Below are 14,252 nucleotides of genomic sequence, written 5' to 3'. Positions count from 1 at the left end.
TAGCAGTGCATCATAATAAAGTGAGGAAATTAGTTAGAATGTTGTATTATGCTAAGAGTCCAGCAATTATGCTAAAACAATTATGCGCTGCTCTTTTGCATGGTTCTGAAATAGATGTGAAGAATATATGTGAAGAAATTGAGTTTTGTTACTTTGGAAGTAAAGAGGAGAATGTTGAAATTGACCAAGAAGAAGAGAGTAATGTGGAAGATAGTGTACAGGTTTCCAGTACAGATAATTTCCAGAGGGAAATTGCGACGTTTGAGGTGAAATCAAGTGAGAGGCCAAATTTCACTTGTGTGTGTTGTCGACGCACTTATTATAAGAATCAGACTAAGTTAGTGGATTTATATGGAAAAAGTGAAAGGGAAAATAATAGTGAATGGAAGGATTTTACAACATACTTGATGGTAGAAAATTGTTTTGATTTGGGATTGGATCAACGTGTGTGTACTTATTGTTGTAACAAATTAAATGAAAACCAGATGCCTGCTAGAGCAGTTCATAATAATCTGGAATTGGTTGAAATTCCTTCTGAATTGAAGGATTTAAATACTTATGAATCTATTTTGATTCAAAGTATCCATCCCTTTCAGGCTATTGTAAGAATGGAGCCAAAGACAGGGAAATTGCCTCCATCAGATTTACAGAGAGGATTAAAGGGAAGAGTTGTTTATTTGCCTCTAGATTTGAAGAAAAACATTAACACAATTGGAGTAGAAAAAGTGGAAGAGGAACCTCTGGTTATCTTAGTTAATGGGGTTCCGACAAAGAATAAGAAAATATGGCAAGATTTAGTAGATGTTAGGAAAGTCAAAAGGGCAACATTGTATTTGAAAAAATATAATAAATACTATAAAAATGTATATGTTGCAGAAGAGGAAGTAAGTGAGGAAGAGGATAGCGATTTGTGTGCTGGTCAAATTGAGAAAGTAGAACCCTGTACTAGTGAAGAAATATATGAACATTATAGTGTTCATCCTTTGCATTCCAAGGAAGTCATGGGGAATGCTATTGAGTTGTTTCAAATGAAACAAGCGAAAGGGAGTCCCATTAGTGTTTGGGAGGAAAGTTTGGAAGCTCGGTGTTTCCCACAGCTTTTTCCAACAGGTCAGGGAGGAAGATATGATGAGCGACCTCATCAAATTCCTGCTTCTGAATACCGGACTTTGCGATTGTATGCAGGAGATCCTAGGTTTCGACAATGCATTCCTTATTTGTTTCATCTCCTGTTTGAAAGCGATCTGTCTGGACTGTCATATGCAGTGAACCACATCTTGAAAAGTGGTATACACATGCAAAACATCTCGGCAAGTGACTTTATGGATAAAGTCAATGTCCAAGACAGTATTTTGGATTCTCACCTGATTAATCTCATGGCGTGTCAGCGTGGTACTAATGAGTACTGGTACCGTCGTCATGGTGATTTAAAATGTATGCTGAGGAACTTAGGAACTCCCACATGGTTCCTCACTTTGAGCTGTGCTGAGTATGGCTGGGAAGACTTACTTGAATTTCTACGAGAGGCAAATGCTAACGTAGAAAACATCGAATTCAAGACACCCGGAGAACTGTGCTCTTTGGATCCAGTCAATGTATGTAGGTACTTCAATCATAGATTTGAAGGTATGATGTCTTTCATCATGAATAAGAAGAATCCACCTCTTGGAGAGGTGTTGGATTTCTTCTGGAGGAAGGAGTACCAAGCAAGAGGTGCTCCTCATATACATATGTTGCTGTGGATCAAGGATGCACCTAAATTTGGAACGGATGCAGACGACTCAGTGATGAGTTTCATAGAACAGTATTCTACGTGTGCTGTTCCAAACGCAAAGGAGAAAAAAAGCCTAAGAGAAAAAGTTCTACGTTTCCAAAGCCATCGATGTGGAAAGTACTGTCGTCGTAAATTCCGGAACAAAGACAAGTTCTACACCAAATGTCGTTTCGGCTTTCCACGATCGGTGATTTCTAAAGGAAGAGTGAACAGTTTGATGTCTTCGCTGCGACATAATGTGATGAAGAAATCACCTAAAAACACATACAATTTGAAGAGGAACGAAGAGTCTAAGTACATCAACGACTACAACCCGGTGATTTTGTCCATGTGGAATGCTAACATGGATATACAGTTTGTGGCTGATAACTGTATGGCTGTGGCTAGGTATGTGACATCTTACATCACCAAAAAAGAGAAGACAGAATTGAAGGATATGTGGGAGGACATTTCCCATGAAAAGAGCCTCAGCAAGAAGTTGTACAGTTTCAGTCTGAAGATGTTGTCGCATCGAGAAATCGGAGCTTACGAATGTTCTGACCGGTTGTCTTCAGCAAGTCTCTATGCCAAGTCCAGGAGTATCGTTTGGGCGAGTGTTGGTCTTGCTGCAACGCGTAATCGAGTTCTGAAACCTGTGCGGGAAATTGAGTATTTGGCGGAAAAGGAGCCAAACAGTACCGACATTTTGAAGAGCAACATGTTGGATACATATTATCCAAATCGAAGCAGTCACCTCGAGAATGTTTGTCTGTATGAGGTTCTGCAAAATTACATATTCAAGAGGAACATCAAAGAAGATACTGAGAAAGGAGTGTATGCTGTAATAGGAAGTGAGGGATGTCTGGTCAAGCAAAGAAAATGCCACTTGATAAACCATCGAAAATTGAGTGGCGAATCTCCTGAAAAAAAGGAGTTTTTCTATTTAGCACTTTTGCAACTTTTTAAGCCTTGGCGTGCAGAAGAGGAACTGCTTGGAGATTTCCTCTGTTACGAAGACTCTTTCAATGCTGCCAAGGAGACCATAGAATGTCCTGCTTTTCCCAAATATGTAGAAATGTTGAATGTGGAAATTGAGCAGGAAGCAACGATTGCAGCCGAGATTGCCAGAGACAGTTCTCAGGACAGTCAGAGTTCTGCTTCATTGAGTCAGGATCCACTAGGAGGACCTCTTATCGAAAATGAAGCTGCCACTGCTATGAATGAAGTGGAAAGAGCCATGGCACATGCTCAGGAGGATGCGGTTAACTTAGAAGAGTTGGAAAGACAACTCAACGTTGAACAGAGGAAAATATATGACGAACTTACCATGCAAATTGATCATGGATTAAGTCATGATAAGAAAGAGTGCTCATGTACGTCGTTGAAGCCTGTCCGACTGTACGTGAGTGGAGAAGCGGGAACTGGAAAAAGTTTCCTTATTAAAGCAATTTCATGTTATTTGCAGGAAAGGACAGAGTCATCGCTGTCTTGTGTTGTCACCGCTCCAACTGGACTGGCAGCACATAACATTAAAGGGATTACTTTACATCGTTTACTGATGCTGCCAGTGGAGCATGACAACAAATTAGAATATCACAAGCTATCTGGAGATGCTTGTTTTGAAGTTTCAAGAGTCTTGAGGGAAATGAAACTTCTTATCATTGACGAAGTAAGCATGGTTTCCAATGTTATGCTTGCCTTTGTGCATTTGAGAATGCAAGAAGTTCTCAAAACAGAGTATGATGTGTTATTTGGTGGCAAACACATCATTGTTTTTGGAGATCTTCTGCAGCTGACACCAGTGAAAGGGCAACCTGTGTTCAAAATGCTCACGCATGAAGATACCAGGAAGTGCTTAGGGAGTATTGGCAACGTCAATATATGGTTAAACTTCAATTATGCTGCACTGCATGAAAATATGCGTCAGGCAAAGGATGAAGTTTACAAGACTATTCTACAAGATGTTAGAATTGGAAAAGTGACCGAGCATGGGAAAGAAGCTTTACATGCACGATTACTGACACATTTATATCCAGACGAAGATGTTGTGCCTGAGAATATTTTTCAGAAAGTTACTGAGAAAAAATCTGGAATATGTTTGATGCCAACTCTTGCAGAATGTGCCAAATTCAACAACAAAATGTTGCATTTAGAAAAGCAAGAGATTGTGAAATTGGAAGCTATTGACAGAGTAGAGCATATGGGATCAACAATTATTTTGTCTGAGAATCTGAAAACAAAATTGGATTCATTAGAGAAGAATATATCTAAAACTGCGGGTTTTGAAAAGACTCTGAATGTGTGCTTGAACTGCCGTATAATTTTAAGAAGGAATTTACATGTTGAAAGAGGTCTGGTAAATGGATCAATGGGTAATGTTGTTGATTTTGTGAAATACAGAAATAGAGATGGAATTGAATTTTTAAAAATTAAATTTGATGGCATTGAGGAAGTACAGCTAATTGCTCGTTGTTCTGCTAGATTTTTGCTTGTAAAAGACTTATATGTTCGTCGTAAGCAGTTTCCTGTTTGCTTGGCATATGCGGTGACAATCCATAAATCGCAAGGTTTAAGTGTAGACTGTGCATTGGTGAATATTGGCAGTTCTGTGTTCAAGGAGGGTATGGCATATGTGGCATTGTCACGAGTTAGGACTTTATCGGGATTGTACTTGATTGAGTGTGATGTCACAAACATTTGTGCGGATCTAGATTGTGTTAAGGAATACAATAGGTTGAGAAGAGAGTATGCGCCACATTTGCCTCAGTATCCTTTGTTTGAGAAACGTGTGGTAGGCCGGAAACGAAGAAATGTGACCAATACTGGGGAGGTTGTAGCAAAAAGACGAAAAGTTGATGAACCTGAAATTATAAGCAGAAACAAAAAGGATTCTGTTGAAGATGTTGTTAGTTTTCAATTTGAAAACAGTTCTGGTGTCAACTGCTATGCTAATGTAGTGGTTAATGTTGTCTTTTCTCTAGAAACTTTAAAAGAACAGATTGTGGTCAATTCGGATAAAAGATTTTGCAGTTTGTTAAATTCTGTGTTAGAGAAATGTAGCACTGATAGAACAAACATAGAAAGTGTGTCTGAAATTCGAAATCTGTTAGACAGATGTTCAGGCCAAACACAATTCTCTCAAAATAGTCAGCAAGATTGTCAGGAGTTTTTAATGTATATGCTTGATGTATTGCATGATGAAGGTGTAGATGTAGATCACCTGTTTGGGCTTTCTTATCAATGGCAGCATGACTGCGAGAACTGTAGGGTATCAGCTACTACTAGTGTAGACTCAGAAAGATTTATATATTTAACTTTGCCAGACAGTAAATCAGTCTCTTTTAATAAGCTAGTAAAAGCAGCTGATCACAACATGGAGTGTAGCCAATGTAAATCTGAAATGATGTCCACTTTATTTATACGAACATATGGCCAGTATGTCATTTTAATGTTCCAACGATGTAGGCCTGATGGAACAAAATTGACAACTTTAATTAAAAATTTTGTGGCTTCACAGTTGTCAATATCAGGAAGGACTTTTGTAACTGTAGCAATTATATATCATGATGGTCCTTCAATAACATCAGGACATTATACAGCTTATTTAAAGTGTAGAAATGGCTGGTCATTCTGCAATGATTCTGTTTTAATTTTCAAAAAAAAATTGCCATATGACCTTAAAAACTCTTACCTGGTGTTTTTAAAACCAAAATTTTAGGGAAAGAATCTCGGGATGTGCTCTGAGGAATTTCAAGAAGTTCTCATGGCTCCTACACTATTTGGCCTTGAGGATAAGTGTAGTACAGAGACATAACTTTTTACCATAACACTGGACGTTATTGAGAAATACGTGCACTTTGAATGAGTTCAGAAAAACTATTTCTTTTTATAAGCTAATTGAAGCAGTGAATCAAAACATGGAGTAGAGGGAATGTAAGTCTGCAATGCTGTTTACTGTTTTACATTGCTTTGTGATTAAAAGTGATGTAGAGAATTAAATAATTGTACTAGTCATAAAGGTAGTGTAAGTCTGCTTCATAGTAAGCAGTATCAGTGTGATAGGAAATGTAGAACATGATTGAGCAAGAAGGGGAAGATATTACTAGTCCAGGATTGTGTAAATGATCTTCAACATTTTAATTCTGAAAGTTGCGGAAATGCGAAAAGACGGGATTGGCTTACAAGAAATCCAAGAGTTATACATGGCTCTGACACGATTTGGCCTTGTGGAATCGTGTGGTAGAGAGCGAGAAGTCATTTATTGTATGTAACATGTTTTTGAAAACGATGGAGGTTTTCTTTCAGAAAGTGGCGGGTTGAAAGTAATAACAGCACAACAGAGTGTAAGCTGTTCATAGGACATCCTTGGCCGTCATGGAAAGTAAGTTAACTTTAAGGAGTTCTGAATTCTGATTTGTAATGTATGGGTTTTTTAAACACAATCATTTTGATTGTGTTTTTTTTTCCCCGCTGTTATATGATGAATACCTTCAAGTCACTGTTTTAGTGAAATTTGATACATTCTGAGAACAGCAAAAATAAACCATTTAACATGTATAATTAATTCTGTTCTGTTTGCATTTATGATGTACATGTAGAACTGTGTAGGAGGCATGGAGAAGGTGAGGCTTCTGTCATTGTCAAAGTTGTTGCATACAGTGCTCATATTCTACGTAGTCTTTTATATTTCATTACTTTCACTGTTTCTGACAGATCTAAAAAAAATTTTTTTAAAAGAACAGTAAGTATAAGGGAAGGAAACAGACAGTTATGTTAAAAGAAACACAGCTATAGGGAATAAACTAGGGATACTGTTACCCGCAATCCTCTGCTGATGATGTCACTGAGCATGTCATGAATGATGTAATATGTGACATCATCAGCAGTGGATTACGGGTAATAGTATCTCTAGTTTACTCCCCTATAGCTGTCTTTCTTTTAACATAACTGTCTGTTTCCTTCCCTTATACTTACTGTTCTTTTTTATCAAAAAAATTTTTTGGTTCGCTTCCGGTTCGCGTACCGGGGAGCGAACTGGGAAGCGAACTAAGAGAAATAGAGGTTGGCACAGTTGCAAATATTGTACCAATTTTTTTATAACGGGGAGGTAGTTCTGAAAAGAACTTTTTTTTAAATTGTTTTTGTTGTTTTATATTTTTTTTATTATTTTTCTGAACATTTTTTTACTTTTTTTGAATTTTTCTGAACAGTTTTATATTTTTTTTGTTTTTTTTTCGGAGGGGGCAACGAAAACGATTCATTGTAAAGGGCTCAACAGGAGGAAGAAAACAAAAAAAAGAATGTATTGTTTGGGGAGTTTCGGACAAACATGAGCATGATTGTTAATAGCTCTGTTGATCAGAGTGATGCTACTTTCTGCGTAGCAAATGATTCCACTGCAATGTACGCAGACTTGTTTTACTTCACGAAATCTCGTTTGTATATTTGGCACCATCTCCCTGCCCTCTGGTCCCGTTACTTCCGGTACAACAGATCTTCTGGCCATAATAGGGAGATTATCTAGGTCGTCCTGTTCCTCTTCTTCCTCTTCTTGCTGAATTATAACTTTAGCAGGTGGTCCACTCTTCCTTGGATGTGGTGGAGGTGGTGGGGAAGCACCAGCTGAAGCTAGTAAAGAAGCCATTGCTCACTGGTAACAAAGGGTCTTTCTCTCACAATGATGAAAGTCAGAGTGAGGAAAGAAGGAGGGATTTTCACCATTTGGGAAAAAAAATAGTTCTCAACCAATGAAAAGTGTTCATTTTAGATCATATGACCTAGTCTTACATAATTAGGAAACCGAAAGTGAAATGAACCAACGAAAAGTGTTATTACCAAGTCACATGACCTGCTGTGTTTACGTTACGCGCTTTGCAGGGCCTCCCGGTTTGCTTCCAGAAACCTGTGCTTTGCGACTCGGTAAGCGTACGAGTTCGCTAACGTAGCACGTCATATGACGTATCACGCGACAACGCGAAACGTCATGCGGACGGGAGGCGTCACGATGTTGTTTTCTAACGCGGCAGTTGCGGTAAAGAAACGTTTACCGGCTCGTGGTCTATTTCGCGGCATCAAGGTCAGCTAACGGGAAGCTTACCGATTCGCGAAGCGGGAACGAAGAAAAAAAAATATTTAAAAAAAAAAATTATTCATAAACATATAAAATATATTTTTGGATTTAAAGAAGAATACATTTTACAGCTACAGATATTAGCTGTTAAAAAACCAATGAAATTCACAGAAAAAACCATAGGTTATAGACCATATATAGTTAGGAATTAGCATTTACAAAACCTTGAAAATTCACTGAAAAACCATAGGTTATAGACCATATATAGTTAGGAATTAGCATTTAAAAAACCTTATTTTACTCACACAAAACCATTGAAATTCCATATATAGTTAGTTGCACTAACTATATATCGCGCACCCGTAATCCACTGCTGATGATGTCACATATTACATCATTCATGACATGGTCAGTGACATCACTGATGACATCACTGATGACATCTCAAATGACATCACTGATGATATCTCATTTGACATCAATGGTCACATCAATGATGATATCATTAATGTGACAATACAATGCATCTCCTCACACTTTAATATAACCTCTGTTACACCCAGTGTTAAATACAGAGTATAATTTTTGAAACCATTGACACACCAATATTAGTTACTACATACCCACTCACTGATTCCTACGTCTACACACACATTCACTCATTCACCCATACAATCATTCATACATACAATCACTCATCTTTACAACACTATCATATGCACTCATACACCTATACAGACACTCACACTCTGCCACTCATCCATGGAGTTACTCACACACCTAGTCAGTCCTGTAAAGAATCAATCACAGTTCCATTTTCTAATCTACACAGTTAAACATAGAGTACCTTACATTTTAAAACATATACTAACACATACTTACTCTCTTATAGAATCACTGATACAAGTACACATTGATCTGCACAGAGTCACACACCTCCCAGCCAGTCATACACACACTCAGTCTCCCATACAAATACTTGTGCAACCAATCAATAACCCATATAGCTACTTATATAGCTACTGATCAACACATGCAGCAGCTTGCACAACAACAGACATGCTGATGCACACTTTCAGACAGTTTAGTCACTAACCCGTGCATTTAGTAAGACGCATTTAATCACTCACTCATACAGTCAATCACGCACCTACTAAAACCTTCATTCAGACACTTATACATCCACTCATTCTTCAATATGTAAAACATATTTAAACTTTACAGAAACACATAATCACTGGATGTTGTCATCAGTGATGTCATTTGAGATGTCATCAGTGATGTCATCAGTGATGTCACTGACCATGTCATGAATGATGTAATATGTGACATCATCAGCAGTGGATTACGGGTGCGCGATATATAGTTAGTGCAACTAACTATATATGGAATTTCAATGGTTTTGTGTGAGTAAAATAAGGTTTTTTAAATGCTAATTCCTAACTATATATGGTCTATAACCTATGGTTTTTTCAGTGAATTTTCAAGGTTTTGTAAATGCTAATTCCTAACTATATATGGTCTATAACCTATGGTTTTTTCTGTGAATATATATATATATATATATATATATATATATATATATATTCACTGAAAAAACCATAGGTTATAGACCATATATAGTTAGGAATTAGCATTTACAAAACCTTAAAAATTCACTGACAAAAACCATAGGTTATACACCATATATAGTTAGGAATTAGCATTTAAAAAACCTTATTTTACTCACACAAAACCAATGAAATTCCATATATAGTTAGTTGTACTAACTATATATCACGCACCCGCAATCCACTGCTGATGATGTCACATATTACATCATTCATGACATGGTCAGTGACATCACTGATGACATCACTGATGACATCTCAAATGACATCACTGATGACATCTCAAATGACATTACTGATGACATCACTGATAAAATCATTCATGTGATAATACGATGAACCTCTTCAGACTCTAATATAACCTTAGATACACTCAGTGTAAACACAGACTCACAGATTGTCACTCATCCATGAAGTTACACACACACCTAGACAGTCATGCAAACAATCAATCACACCTCCGTTTCCTTAACTATACAGTTAAACACACCTTACTTATTCAAACATATACTAAAACATATTTACTCACTTATACAATCCTGGATACAAGTTCACAATGATCCATACAGCCACTCACGCATTCACTGGCTCTTATGCACAGTTATTTATATATGTCAACTCTCACATGTACTGTATTTTACATATGTACTTAATTTGACATGTAGCACTGAGATATCTATTCACTCACCAATACAGTCATGCACACAGTCAACCGCCCATACAGCTGTTTCCAACATGCACTTTTGAATCCATACATCTATGCACAGAGTCATACACTTCCCAGCCACCCACACACACACTCAGTCTCCCATACAAATGCTTGGGCAACCAATCAATAACCTATATAGTTACTCATATAGCTACTGATCAACACATGCAGCAGTTTACAGAACAACAGACATAATGATGCACAAATTAAGACAGTTTAGTCACTAACCCATGCACTCAGTGAGACACATTTAATCACTCACTCATACATTCAGTCATGCACCTACTAAATCCTTCGTCCAGACACTTATACATCGACTCATTCATAAATATGTAAGACATATTTTAACTTTACAGAATTATACAGTCACTGGATGTAGTCATCAGTGATGTCATTTGAGATGTCATCAGTGATGTCATCAGTGATGTCATTTGAGATGTCATCAGTGATGTCATCAGTGATGTCACTGACCATGTCATGAATGATGTAATATGTGACATGATCAGCAGTGGATTGCGGGTGCGCGATATATAGTTAGTGAAACTAACTATATATGGAATTTCAATGGTTTTGTGTGAGTAAAATAAGGTTTTTTAAATGCTAATTCCTAACTATATATGGTCTATAACCTATGGTTTTTTCAGTGAATTTTCAAGGTTTTGTAAATGCTAATTCCTAACTATATATGGTCTATAACCTATGGTTTTTTCAGTGAATTTCAATGTTTTTTATATATATATATATATATATATATATATATATATATATATATATATATATATATATATATATAAATATATATATATATATATATATATATATATATATATATATATATATATATATATATATATATATCACCTACTGGCGATAGCCAGTAGGTATATACAGTTAGGATTGTTTTCCATAGGGAAATCGCAACATCCTATTGGGAATAACTTTGGCGCCGGTTGAGGAATCTTCTTGAAATTTTCCTTAACTTTGCCTCGCGACGCTCCGCTCCTTCTCTGCTCGTTTGGGGGGGATTCGTCAAGCGGGGGCCGAGATAAAAGGGGGGTCCCAAAACGTGTTTTCCCCATGTTAATCTCCATAGGGCGGTTGGACTCACTTTTAGCCCGAACGGCTGAATGGTTTTCCACCAAACTTGGCAAAATTGTAGGGACTGGTAGCCCGATTTGCCTTTGCTATGTCTCAAGATATGTGCTCCAGTGGCTTTTATGAAAATTAACTTTGAAAAAATATATTGTAGCCCAATGTAGCCCAAAGATGGCCACCAGAGACAAAAAAAACAAATGTAGCCAAAATATCAGCCAGATGTAGCCCAACTATAGCCCAATGACAAAATGTCCCAGAGTGTTCTAAAGAACAACTAGAGCGCTAACAGTCTTACTTATGACAAAAGTATGGCACACCTGAAGTCATCTTGATTGGAATAAAGTGTTAACACTTAAAACTTTTAATTTGCAAAGGAACAAAATGAGGGGGTTCATTTTGCCATAGAAATTATGATTAGTGCTGAGAAAAGAAAAATTAGGGCACATTTTGAGTGACTTCTCAATTCCTCTTGTATTTCATTAAAAAAATTCTGATATGCAGTCTCCCAAGATGGCCACCAGAGACAAAAGAGCCCAAATGTAGCCCAAATATCAGCCAGATGTAGCCCAACTATAGCCCAATGACAGAATGTCCCAGAGTGTTCTAAAGAACAACTAGAATGCTAACAGTCTTACGTATGACAAAAGTATGGCACACCTGAAGTCATCTTGATTGGAATAAAGTGGTAACACTTAATACATTTAATTTGAAAAGGAACAAAATGAGGGGTTTCATTTTGCCATAGAAATTGTATTACCTACTGGCGATAGCCACTAGGTATATATAGTTAGGATTGTTTTCCATAAGGAAATCGCAACATTCTATTGGGAATACCTTCTCGCGCCGGTTGAGGAATCTTCCTGAAATTTTCCTTAACTTTGCCTCACGGCGCTCCGCTCCTTCCCTGAAAGTTTGAGGGGATTCGTCAAGCGGGGGCCGAGATAAAAGGGGGGTCCTAAAACGTGTTTTCCCCATGTTAATTTCCATAGGGCGGTTGGACTCACTTTTAGCCCGAACGGCTGAATGGTTTTCCACCAAACTTGGCAAAATTGTAGGGACTGGTAGCCCGATGTGCCTTTGCTATGTCTCAAGATATGTGCTCCAGTGGTTTTTATGAAAATTAACTTTGAAAAAATATATATTGGGCTACATTGGGCTATATATATGTTAGAGACCAAATGTAGCCCAATGTAGCCCAAAGATGGCCACCAGAGACAAAAAAAACCAAATGTAGCCCAAATATCAGCCAGATGTAGCCCAACTATAGCCCAATGACAGAATGTCCCAGAGTGTTCTAAAGAACAACTAGAGCGCTAACAGTCTTACTTATGACAAAAGTATGGCACACCTGAAGTCATCTTGATTGGAATAAAGTGTTAACACTTAAAACATTTAATTTGCAAAGGAACAAAATGAGGGGGTTCATTTTGCCATAGAAATTATGATTAGTGCTGAAGAAAGAAAAATTAGGGCACATTTTGAGTGACTTCTCAATTCCTCTTGTATTTCATTAAAAAAATTCTGATATGCAGTCTCCCAAGATGGCCACCAGAGACAAAAGAGCCTGTGCTTAAAAACTCTGTTAGCAAAGCAGGCATTTGAGATTTAAAAAACGTTTTAATATATAAAAACGTTATGCGCTAATAGAATTAGCATTTAAAAAACCTTGCGAATTCAATGAAAAAAAACATAGGTTTCAGGCCTTATATAGTTAGGAATTAGCATTTAAAAAACCTTGCGAATTCACTGAAAAAAACCATAGGTTTCAGGCCTTATATAGTTAGGAATTAGCATTTAAAAACCTTTGAAATTCACTGAAAAAAACATAGGTTTCAGGCCTTATATAGTTAGGAATTAGCATTTAAAAAAACCTTGCAAATTCACTGAAAAAACCATAGGTTTCAGGCCTTATATAGTTAGGAATTAGCATTTAAAAAACCTTTGAAATTCACTGAAAAAACCATAGGTTTCAGGCCTTATATAGCTAGGAATTAGCATTTAAAAAACCTTGCAAATTCACTGAAAAAACCATAGGTTTCAGGCCTTATATAGTTAGGAATTAGCATTTAAAAAACCTTTGAAATTCACTGAAAAAACCATAGGTTTCAGGAGTTATATAGTTAGGAATTAGCTTTTAAAAAACCTTGAAATTCACTCAAAAAACTATAAGTTTTAGTGGTGTTATAGTTAGCTGGACATTTTACTCATACAAAACCATTGAAATTGCTCCTATATAGTTAGTTGTACTAACTATATTTCGCGCACCCGCAATCCACTGCTGATGATGTCACATATTAGATCATTCATGACATGGTCAGTGACATCACTGATGACATCTCAAATGACATCACTGATGACATCACTGATGACATCATCCACGTGACAATCACATACACCTTTTCATACACTATTACAATTTTTCATCACTCTTTGTAAAATACAGAGTGACATATTTAAATCCATTGTCACAGCAATACAAGTATCAAAAAATCCACTCAGTGATTCATAGATGTATACACACATCTAATCACTTACCTATGGATTCACTCATACATGCTGTCAATGAACAATAGAACACTATCAAAAATACTTATACATCTATATCGACATTAAACAACAGCACGCATCCTATTCACATATGAAGTCATCCTACTCACTTATGCAAACAATGGATTATACTTACATATTTACTTAGCAAAACACTTATACAAACACCACTTCTTCTATTCATTTAGATAGTAAGTCATACTTAGTGAATTATAAAATCATTATTACAAGTATACAGTTATCCATACACTCACACTCACACAATCTCACAAAACTCACACAGCGCTCTCATTTTGTCTGAAACAAACACTGCTGAAGAAGAGATTCACTCTCGAAACGCGTACGGCGTATGAACTTTGAAACATGCTCTGTGTGGGGGTCCTGCTGGCAAGCTGTGCATTAAATTTGTGAGCGAATCAAGTTTCCTGTGGCTTCTCTTCACTTGGGTCTCCTGTTGTGTTGGATATT

The sequence above is a fragment of the Lissotriton helveticus genome, chromosome 1_2, assembly GCF_964261635.1.
Source record: "Lissotriton helveticus chromosome 1_2, aLisHel1.1, whole genome shotgun sequence".
Classification (NCBI taxonomy): domain Eukaryota; kingdom Metazoa; phylum Chordata; class Amphibia; order Caudata; family Salamandridae; genus Lissotriton; species Lissotriton helveticus.
Note: the sequence above shows the minus strand (reverse complement) of the source record.